This window comes from Mytilus trossulus, chromosome 1, assembly GCF_036588685.1.
Source record: "Mytilus trossulus isolate FHL-02 chromosome 1, PNRI_Mtr1.1.1.hap1, whole genome shotgun sequence".
Classification (NCBI taxonomy): domain Eukaryota; kingdom Metazoa; phylum Mollusca; class Bivalvia; order Mytilida; family Mytilidae; genus Mytilus; species Mytilus trossulus.
The window spans coordinates 101,650,918-101,662,363 of record NC_086373.1 but is presented as its reverse complement, the minus strand read 5'-3'; the positions used below and the strand labels follow the sequence as shown (position 1 = coordinate 101,662,363).

Genomic DNA, 11,446 nt, shown 5'->3' with positions numbered 1-11,446 from the left:
TAAAAAAGTATTGATGTTTAATATACATAGAACGAAAGCGTTATAGAAGTCAACACGATCAAAAACAGTTATGAGGAAGTTAAACGCTTAATATCTTGGCCAAAAAAATAACATTAAAACTTCCCACGCATTTGTATATGATTGAATTGCTGTATATATTGAAAACAACTAACAACATTAATACAGATATGTTTTATTTACGATTTTCTTTACTGCAAATGTATTTTTTTTTTATATATACATCTATGCTTATGTCCATTAATTTTGTCAACAAACTATCGAATCATACACTGTTGACCACGAATACTCCTTTCAGCTTATCGTTATTGCATTTCTTCTTCGCCGCACGATTGACCATGCAATCAGTACGGGATCATAATATGTCCAGAGAATCAGAGAATATTTATTATTCATCTCCGATTTGTCTCAGCACGAATTGTTCATTCCTGGTATTATGTATCCTTATTATTTTCTCCCAATTAAGGCAATTCTTCAGTCCATTTCTCCAGTATTTTGTCCGATCACCCGCTTTCCTTTACAATAACCTGAAAAATAGAATGGTATAATATATTGTACAGTTTTTTTTTCTGCAACATCCTTAAAATATCAATTGATTGACTGTACTTTAACTATTAAATGAAAAAAGATGTGGCATGATTGCCAATGAGATAACCTTTTTTAACATTAGACAAATGTCACATAAACTTGTAGATCACAGTACGGTCTTCAACAGGAAGCAAAGCCAGTACTGCATAGTCTGTAAAAAATATATACTGTACAAACATTTTCATTGAAGAGTTTCCATTGAAATACATATTTAAGCAAAGCGTGTCGTGCACATTAAATATGAATATTATTTAATGTGTCAACAACCCAATAAAACTAACTTCGTGTGTTGACTATATTGTGCAGGTAATTTGAAAATTAAAAACTACAAATATTTCAAATAAAATAAACTTACATGATCCAATAAACTGAAATGGTTTGGTAATGTAGTGCACTGCCTCAATTGTTGAAACAAATACAATATACAAGAACATAAAAAGCACCATCAAACATTTAGTATCCATGTTAGCTTAGGCTATATCCTTATTATGTTTACAACTTCAAGGTTTAAATATAAGTCTGAATCAACCGTGTAAAAACACAGTGTATTTATACTACTCATGTCACATGGAAATTTAACAACAAGATTTTTATCTATTTAAATGACACACCGGATTGATCATGTTTACAAAAAATAGTCTCATAAGTAGTTCGAGAATACATAAATAAACATAACACTCGGGTTCATTGTTGTACTATGATTCAAGTTACCTTGAACGATTGTGTAAATAAAACTATTAGTATTTATGAAATAACACCATTATGTAGTGAGATATTTCGAATTATCTTTTGAAAGGAATTTAAGTAAATGTTTTTTCTTAAAATTATGATTATCATAAAATTGAAATCAACAGTTTGCTGAAATACCATATATGGTGCCTTTTAATTTGTATTTAAAAAAAATGTAATCGTACAAGTCCGATACAAACTAACTAAATGTATGATTTCATCTTCAAAATATATGAATGAAGAATGATGTTAACGGAATGCCAAATAAACTGCTAAAGCAAACTCAGAATGATTATGAAAAACACACTCACTATTTTTATTGTCACTAACAACTACCCTTGACTGAGACAGTGTTGAATGACTTGTTTCTATATGTTTTGGTATTTCTTTACTGGTTTATTTTGCAGTATATACTAAAGGGTTTCTTGGTATCATAAATGCTGTTTTTTCCTGCTATTCCAATCTGTGTGTGTGTTTGGACACAATTATGAAAAAATACATAATTCAAAGGAAAACTCAAAACGGGAAGTTCTTTCTCAAATGGCAAAATGAAAAAAAGAATGGATAACAACTGTCATATTCCTGACTTGGTACAGTCATTTTCTATTATGTGAATGATTTTATAACTGGCGTAACCTCTCACTTGTATGACAATCACAATGGCGGATCCAGAACTTTTTCTAAGGGGGGCGCTGACTGACCTAAAGGGGGAACCGCTCTAGGCATGCTTCAATGATTCCCTATATAATCAACCAAATATTTCAACGAAAGGGGGGGGGCGGGCCCCAGGCCCCCTTGGATCCGCCTATGTCAGTCTCATCAAAGTTCATTATATTTACAACGATGCGTGAACAAAACAAACAGATATAATAGGTATGTATCGCAATGGCAGAAATATAGCGAGAAACTCCTTAATTGAAGACTGTTCTTATCATTGATGTTAGACTTAATAGCAGATTTCCATGTTTTAATCATAATCAATATGACTTATATCTGTATTTCCCCCCCGATTCACTTTAAAAATGTCTCGGAGGTTTATCTTCAAAATCATTTTTGTCATTACCCGTTTTGTCTTTTTGTTTTGTTTCAGCAGACGATTTGGAATTTTATTTGACCTAGAAAAGGGTGGGAAAAGGTGGTGTAGTAAAGTTCTTTTAAATTTGATCATTTGATGTGAAATGTTTAAACTATAATGTAAAACCACATGTGAACTTAATTAATGTTTATTATTGCTTTTAATGTATATTATTTTCTTAATGAATATGTTAACAATTTTCATTACCACCCCCGCATTCGTTGACATTTGTTAAGGTAGACTGATCTCAATACAGGTCAGATCAAAAGGTCAAGTTAGGTAAAGTATTAAATTCTTAGAAACTGTGGTAGGTAGCGATTCAGTTATGTCTCATTTAAGAATTTAAAACAATTTAAGCAAAACAACATGATGTAAAACGGAAAATATGTTATTTGATCAGTGCAATTATGTTGTGACTAGCTACATTTACTATTAATATCCAAACGTTTGTAGAATTTGTTGACTTGATGATGTAGCCTAATATGAATTAATCAATTTTATTTTCTGGCCTTATGTTGTGATTTAATGTAAGAGTATATTATAATTTCAATTTATTTATGAATAACTACAACGAAAATTTTTCAAAGACATTGAAATATTGTCTTGAGAAGTATTCGAAAAGCTTCCCAATTTAAATAAATAATAATGAAAAATTATGAAAGGCATTGAAATCATAAACAAACTCTTTTTTGTTTGTTCACACAACATTGTCAATATAATGGAATTTTAAGCGACTACCATACAAGTAAGAAGTTAAGCTAGCTATAAAACCAGGAATCTAATGTATTGGTATAATCTTTTTTTTCTAATGTAGAAAATGCCTGTTCCAAGTTAGGAAAATTACAGTTGTCATCCATTCGTTTGATGTGTTTGAGCTTTTGATTTCTGCTATTTGTTTAGGGAATTTCCGTTTTGAATTTTCCTCGGGCTTCGCTTTTTTTTTAACCCTATTTAAAACGTTAGTATTGTCGGCTATGGGTGAATAGATACTACCGTTTTCCCTATACGTGTTGTTGTCATAGAGTTTTACGGTGATGTCTACACAATAGACAACATAGACTGATAAAGATCAGCTATTTGTTCCCAATTTGATAAATAACAACAATAAAACACCAGAAAAACATACATACAAGATTTTAACTTTTGACATTCATCAAAATGTACCTGACATATGTTGGCATTTCATATTTGTTGTGCTAATCTAATTGTCTTTTTCGTTAACATGGTTTTTTTTGTAAAGCGGTATTGTATTCGTAAACCATTATCTCCTCGTTGTTGAAAAAAAAGCTAGTGTGAAAGCTTAACACTATGTAGGATAGTTCAATAAAGGCAACATAAGTATTCCGCTGTTCGAATATTATAAATTAGATTGAGAGGATACAAATCCGAGCTACAGACTAAATCTGAGGTGAACACATGAACTATAAGAGGAAAACATCGAAACAACAGAAACACTCAAGTGCAACAACAAACCAAGCGACAATGCAAACCAATGAAAACAAAATATAAGATAACAATTGCCATATTCCTGAATTTGTTCAGGACAAAAAGTCACATCTAATCAGCGGTTGAAGAGTTATATCTTCGAAAGGGTAAGAACCGTAAACGACGAAAGAAAATATAAAAAATAAGCAAGCACTAATAGGAAATGCACTCAAACATTACTGTAAACATCAGGTTATGTTAGTGTATTATCAGCAATATTGATATTCATGATTTACTTGTACTTTAATCATTGTTTTAAGATATAAAGCTGTACTTCATTATAAGGAAGTATGTTCCTTTAGAGAGTACATATGTATCCAGTTCATGTTTATGCATCAATACATAAACGCCGGATTCACATGCAAAAACACTTAATCCTTGAATGAGAGGAAATAGAAGATTATTTTTTACATCACATGTCGTTGACGTAAACAAAAGAATCCCTGCTTTGGGCAATATTTCAGATTGCACTTTACTCTAGTGATCTAAAGTAATGATTTTAATGTGTTTTTGAGTGCAAACAAATCTATTTCGCTTCGATTTTGAGGGTTTAAAAAAGTTTTGAAATCCCATGGATGTTTATATCGCGATTCGTTGCTTGTCAATTTGCTTTTCGAATTGATTTGAATTGGGGTATGTAGCTGCATCTGCAAGTAAATACGTTAATGAATTGGCGTTTATAAAAAAACTATCAAATTTTTCATATTCTTTATACATAAATTAAATCGCCTAATGTGCATACTACTGCCTTTTTCGAATAGATTGTAATGTGGCGTTTTCAATGAGCCTTTTTTTTTTTCGAAAGATAATTTTTTTCCATATCGAACCCGTTGTGTAAGTGTTCCAGTCCAATTAACGAGCCCTTGTCAGTGGATGCCTTTAAAATTCTTTTAGATTTGTTTGCTTACTTTTCTTATCTGCTGTGTTTTGGTAATTTTTATAAAAATAAAACACAAAGTATCGATCTTAGTATTGAAATATGACCATTCGGACTTCACTCAACTAAATTGGCAGAAAACAATAATGTTTTAGTGACTGCTTGTTTGGTCGTCTGGGATGTATAACTATGCAGTCCTATGAGGATATCTGGGGCCATTTAAATCCAATGTTTAGTTGAGGGAGAGTTCAACGTTTACGAAACGGACCAGAAAAAAGAAATAATATTATTTCTAAATTTTAAATAGACTTTCCATTCTCAAATTTATTCAGTCAAGAGAGTTATAAGTTGCATTCCTGCAAACCTAGATAATGCTATTTCCCATAGGAACTCCCTTTGCGGCTAAACTGTGACACTTATACTATGAAGTTTTGTTAAAAAATATTTCTTAGAATGGCAAGTTGATATGCACTACTGATTTATGCAAAGTTCAAAATTCTATACTCCCCCTACCTTTACTTTTTGTCTACTTCAGAATTCGTTTTTTACCGCAATAGTATGTTTTTATACTTGCAATAGTCCGAAGTTATGTCTCTATAAAATGAAACATAGAGATCATTTATCAGTATGTCAACAAATGAAATTAGCTATGAATATTATATATCTCCCCAAAAGAGCAGTGGTTTGAGAAACAATTGCATTTACAAATTGCAAAGATAGTTAAAACACATTTGATCTACTCGTAGTATTTCGACTAAAAAAATATGTTAGTTATTTATTCGATTCTAAAATATATACTAACAAACAAGCATGATACAAACAATCATGATATTTGTGAACATTTAATAAAAACGCTTAAGTTCTTCCCAAGATTACATAAGAGTATTGTGCAATCTAAGTAAACTGCGAGTACTGTGAACATTACGTCAACGATCTGTGATGTAAAACATAATCTCATTTCCCTCAGATTAAAAGATTGTGACTAAAATAAATCAAAATATCGTGATTGTCATTCAACCCGGCATTTATATTTGATGTACATAAATGTATTTAAACTAGGAAAAAACTTCCTTAAATTGTCATGTTTTCTTAATTTATATCTGAACAATGATTAAATAAGAAGAGGAGTCAGGTCAACATGTTGTTGTCAACAGTGCTACTTTATTGACTTTTCAGTGCTTATTTTGGTGTTTTCATCTGCTTTTGTTCCGGTTCAAGTTATTATTCGCGTAGTCTTATATATTGAATTTCAGAAATACCTCTTTTTCTTAAAAATATGATTCTGAATTATGCTCTGCATTGCTTTTTCAGCTCTCACTAAGATGCTCGATTTAAGAAACCTGATTCAGTGTATATAAAAAAGATCAAAAGTATTTGTTTAATATAAAAGAAGATGTGGTATGATTGCTAATGAGACAACTCTCAACAAGAGACCAAAAAGACACAGAAAAAAACAGCTATAGGTCACCGGTCGGCCTTCAACTATGTCGGTTTACGATTAACGTAAATAGCACCGTCATTATAAGACACAAACGTTCCCCGAAAAAATATCCGTCGCAGGCCACAATGTAAAAGCTGCATCTGCATTACTGGAGAATGGTTTTGGTTGTAAAATCGTACATAGTTTTCGAAAGAATGGAGATTCAGTCATTGTTTGAAAATAAAAATGAATCAGAAAAATTACAGACTTGAAAAATATGATGATTTTATTGTTTAGGTGCTAATAGGTTAAGCGATCAGGAAATTTAGTATTTTTCCATCTGTTGTTATTTGTTTGTTTATCCCTGGCGGTGACAATATAATTTCAACTTATGAGTTTCCCTTTTGATGTCTTGCGCCCCCTTTTAATAATTGATGAACCCAATATTTATCCTACTAAACATTTGCAGGGGACACGTATCAGCGAAAACATAATATGAGGCACAATAGCTCACTAAAAACATATATTGCTATGTCTCGAATGTGTATCAAAAGTTTTCCCTAAAGAAAATTTCAACCGACACAAGGGAATCAGTAATCATAGATAGCACGATTATTATTTACAGTATACTCGTCAAGAGCAAGCCAAGAAGGTATTGAAAGGCCAAGAAAGTATGAAGTTAAGAGATTCATAGGGTCCTAAAATTCCACATGAGGTTCTAAATACCCCTAAGGTAATTTATTCATGGGATAAAAACATACTGCTATATATATTGTATTTTATGTTAACAAAAAACGAAAATTCACAAACGCTGTTTTACATAGGCATTCCTTGGTGTATTAAAGGCAATGACATAACAACCCACAACACGATTTTAAATAATAAAAGTTCGTATTATATTAACATTTAGTTGACAACAATATATGAAAAGGTCCAGGATATGTAGTAAAATCAATAAGAGGTAACAGTAGTTTACCGAATTCAATTAAAAAAGAGACAAATCAAATCTACAAACTTTTTATCTACAGTCCACTTCTATGTATGTTGTCTTAAGCTTTTGTTGTAATTGAATGTTATTTTGTTCGTTTGTTTCCCTCTTATAATTAAGGTGTTTCCCTCTTATAATTAAGTTGTTTCCGTCTTATAATTAAGGTGTTTCCCTCTTATAATTAAGGTGTTTCTCCGATTTTATTGTGTTACCCGGATTTGTTTTTGCTTACACTATTATGACTTTCGAACATCGGTAAACTCTTGTTGCCTTTACTTATACATTCGTTCGTTCTAAGAGATTTTCTGGATTAACCTTCACCAGGAACACTGAAACGCAAATATTTATCGGCCAGGAATGAACTAAAAGGATCCAAAAGGAAAGGCTTCGTTCATCCACAGTCGACTTTGCCGGAGGGTGTTTTATCTTTAGTTTCTTAGTAACTCAAGTTGAGCAAATTTAACGGGAGGTAAACATGCGAACATCATTCATACAGAAAATTGCATCATGTACATTGTAAGTGCAATATCCGGTTAACGACTTTTCTTAGTGAATGTTGGTATAATGTGATAAATTGTATTTATCAGATGAAAATTCATCATACACTGTTTCAAACCACTTTTCAATGTCAATGGTAAACCACTGGACTATTTATCACTGAGCTTGAAAATGACTAAAATCAACATCCTGTCATCAACGGAAAATTAAAAACATCCTAACAATATGTTCACCCTACTATAAACGCACGTATTTGCATAATTATTAGATTGAAACTGTAGCATTAGCACGCCTCACAAACCATTCATTCAATGCAAGATTCCAGTAAAAGAAAACATACTTCATGACTCTTCCAGAGGAAAATTTTCTAGAAGCTTGCATAACATAACAGTTCTAACTTGAAAACTATAATATGATTTAGTCCGGACAAAAACGTGTAAACCATCTATAATTTTACCAAAATATGACTAATGATCACCATCCAATATCAGGAGTTGGCATTTATTCAGAAACAATCATAAAGCTTTTTTTATATTTTAATTTGAGTTAAGGTATGTTCACTGTTAACAACTGTTTTTTCGGGACCTTTTTTATTCCACTGATCGATAGTAAAGTGATTAAGCCCAGATCCCTTATTATTTGTGCCAATCTACAAATTTGGTGATCTCATTGATGTATCTATATATATATATAATTTTGATCGAATGATAATGACCTCTGTGCGCTTTTTTACAGTATAAACGTGGTGGGTGAATATTCATATAGTACGTAAGGTTATATATATACCCACCGAAAGCTCTTTTTTTGAGAGCCCAGGTGGTCGTGTGGTCTAGCGGGACGGCTGCAGTGCAGGCGATTTGGTGTCACGATATCACAGTAGCATGGGTTCGAATCCCGGCGAGGGAATAACCAAAAATTTGCGAAAGCAAATTTACAGATCTAACATTGTTGGGTTGATGTTTAGACGAGTTGTATATACATTATGTACACAGCCATGTATCACCATCATTGATGGCGATCCGATGGATACATCTGTTGTAGTGTTGTCACTGACTCAGACGTACTTATGAATATAATTATTTTCTGTGACTGTATCTTACATTAATTTGTAGGATCCTTTACTATAGATAATTTAGCTGATCTCTAACAATAACATCTTCATGCCTCATATAGCATGTACTGTAGTACGCCGCTATATTAAAACTGACTTGGAAAGGTAACACATGCCCACCGAAAGCTTTTTTTTTTGAGAGCCCAGGTGGTCGTGTGGTCTAGCGGGACGGCTGCAGTGCAGGCGATTTGGTGTCACGATATCACAGTAGCATGGGTTCGAATCCCGGCGAGGGAAGAACCAAATATTTGCGAAAGCAAATGTACAGATCTAACATTGTTGGGTTGATGCTTAGACGAGTTGTATATATATAATATATGTATATATGACTTTTCAAAAGTCACTTTAACTTTATTTGGTAGCATAAAGTATGCTGAAGAGGGAAGCCCGTTTGTCATTTGGTACGGACAATTATCTCTCATTGTAGATCGTATTGACTTCTAGATGCTCTTTCCAGTTTTACTGTGTTAGACCGCTACTTGAAGTATTGATTACCCAATATAAATATGGTAATGCGGATTTTTACTCAAGGTAAATCCGATTTGTGCAGCGGGTGAGGGATGTACTGTTTGAAAAAGGAACTTCAAAGCAGATGTCTCGCCGTTTAGTGAAAGTATCAAGCTCAACCAGCAAATAAACTGTGATGCATCAAACTGATGTTATGTCAGAGGGATAACGACTTGACAATTCGTGATGTTAGAAAATAATCTTATTTCCGTTTTGATTAAAAGATTATCTTAAAAAAAACAATTATATTGTTAAAAAGGCATTTTTTTATTGACGTAAATCCATGTTCTTTAAAAAGTGCATTGCGTACTGAAAATGACGTATTATTCTAAATATCTTCAAACAATGTGAGAACACATAATTTCATGAGGAAAACATGATGTTGTTTACAGTAATATATTAGTGCTTGCTTTTTGTATTTTTCTCTGCTGTCGATTCGTCACATTTGTTCCTGTTTAGGTTGTCATAATCCAATGGCAGATAAAGTGAGGGAAGATTACTTCTTGAAATATAATTGTGAGTTCTAGTTTGTGTTGTTATACGAGCTATCATGTCGAGAAAGTGCCGATGATGTGACCTGCACCCGCATCCGCAAAGTGGAAAGGGATTTATATAAGTTGCACAAATTCAGTTATCACATCTTAGTACGCAAAATAAATATATTCCTTCGGCATACACCCCATATGAATTCATTATGAACAATGCAAAGGTACATGTATTGACAGATTGTAAATCCGTAAATGTGGTTATGTATAAAACAATACTATTTTGAAGAAAAAAACATTAATTCATATACGATACTGTCCTCTATGCATTACTGAGTGATATATGTCCGATAACTTAGAAAAGTTCTTAAAATAACACTGTTGATGTTTCTTCGAAGTCTTATTGAAAATGTTTTATAATAGTATAATCATTTACCGATTATCTATGATATGCTTATTGCAGTTATTTAACTATTAACTTGCAGAAACCCTAGACCGATGCATAGAAATGTGGTCACTCTTTGTTTTCTTCATATCGGCTGGAAAAAAACCTTAACAAAAAAAAAAGAGCAGGCTAATGCCGCTACAAGGCAGCACTCGCACCTGCAAAGTGGAAAGGGATTAATATAAGTTGCACAAATTCAGTTATCACATCTTAGTACGCTAAATAAAAATATTCCTTCGGCATACACACAACATGAATTCATTAAGAACAATGCAAAGGTACATGTATTGTCAGATTGTAAATCCGTGAATGTGGTTATGTATAAAACAATACTATTTTGAAGAAAAAAACATTAATTCATATACGATACTGTCCTCTATGCATTACTGAATGATATGTGTCCGATAACTCAGAAAAAGTTCTTAAAATAACACTGTTGATGTTTCTTCGAAGTCTTATTGGTAATGTTTAATAATAGTATAATCATTTACCGACTATCTATGATATGCTTATTGCAGTTATCTAACTATTAACTTGCAGAAACCCTATAGAACGATGCATAGAAATGTGGTCACTCTTTGTCTTTTTCATATCGGCTGGAAAAAACCCTTAAACCAAAAAAAAGAGCAGGCTAATGCCGCTACAAGGCAGCACTCGCACCCGCAAAGTGGAAAGGGATTAATATAAGTTGCAAAAAAAAAGTCTCAATCCACTATAAATACATATGTTAAAACTAACACACACAGGAACGAACTATAATGTAACAATTGTCATTTTTCTTACTTGGTACAGGACATTTTAAGAAAACAAATGGGGGTTGAACCTGGTTTTGTGGCTCGCCAAACCTACCGAATGCGCGCGCGTTTCGTCTACTTAACACTAAAGAGTGCAGCTCAGATAGATAAATGTTCGAAAGCCAAAAATAGTATAAAGTTGAAGTGCATTGAGGATAAAAAGTTCCAAACATTTGTGCCTAATACGGCTAAGGTTTTCTGTCTGGGATAAGAATATTCTTATTATTTCGAATAATTAATACTTTTGCAAACAGTTAATTTATATAAAAAAAAACTATAAAAAAGATATACATGATAAGAGTATAATGCATTCTGAAGACTCACTACGTAAACAGTGAGTACTGTTGACATTACGTCAATGATCTCTGATGTAAAAAAAATAATCTCATTTTCCTCAGATTAAAAGATTGTGACTAAAATAATCCA

At 32.4% G+C, this 11,446-nt stretch overlaps 1 long non-coding RNA gene across 1 annotated transcript; it reads right to left on the bottom strand.

Moving 5' to 3' along the window:
- On the bottom strand, positions 1 to 1,322 carry LOC134694037 (uncharacterized). Its single transcript, XR_010102552.1, has 2 exons — positions 962 to 1,322; positions 1 to 545 (listed from the first exon to the last, which is right to left on the bottom strand). It is a non-coding gene; the product is annotated as an uncharacterized LOC134694037 (long non-coding RNA).
- Positions 1,323 to 11,446: the final 10,124 nt, after the last annotated feature.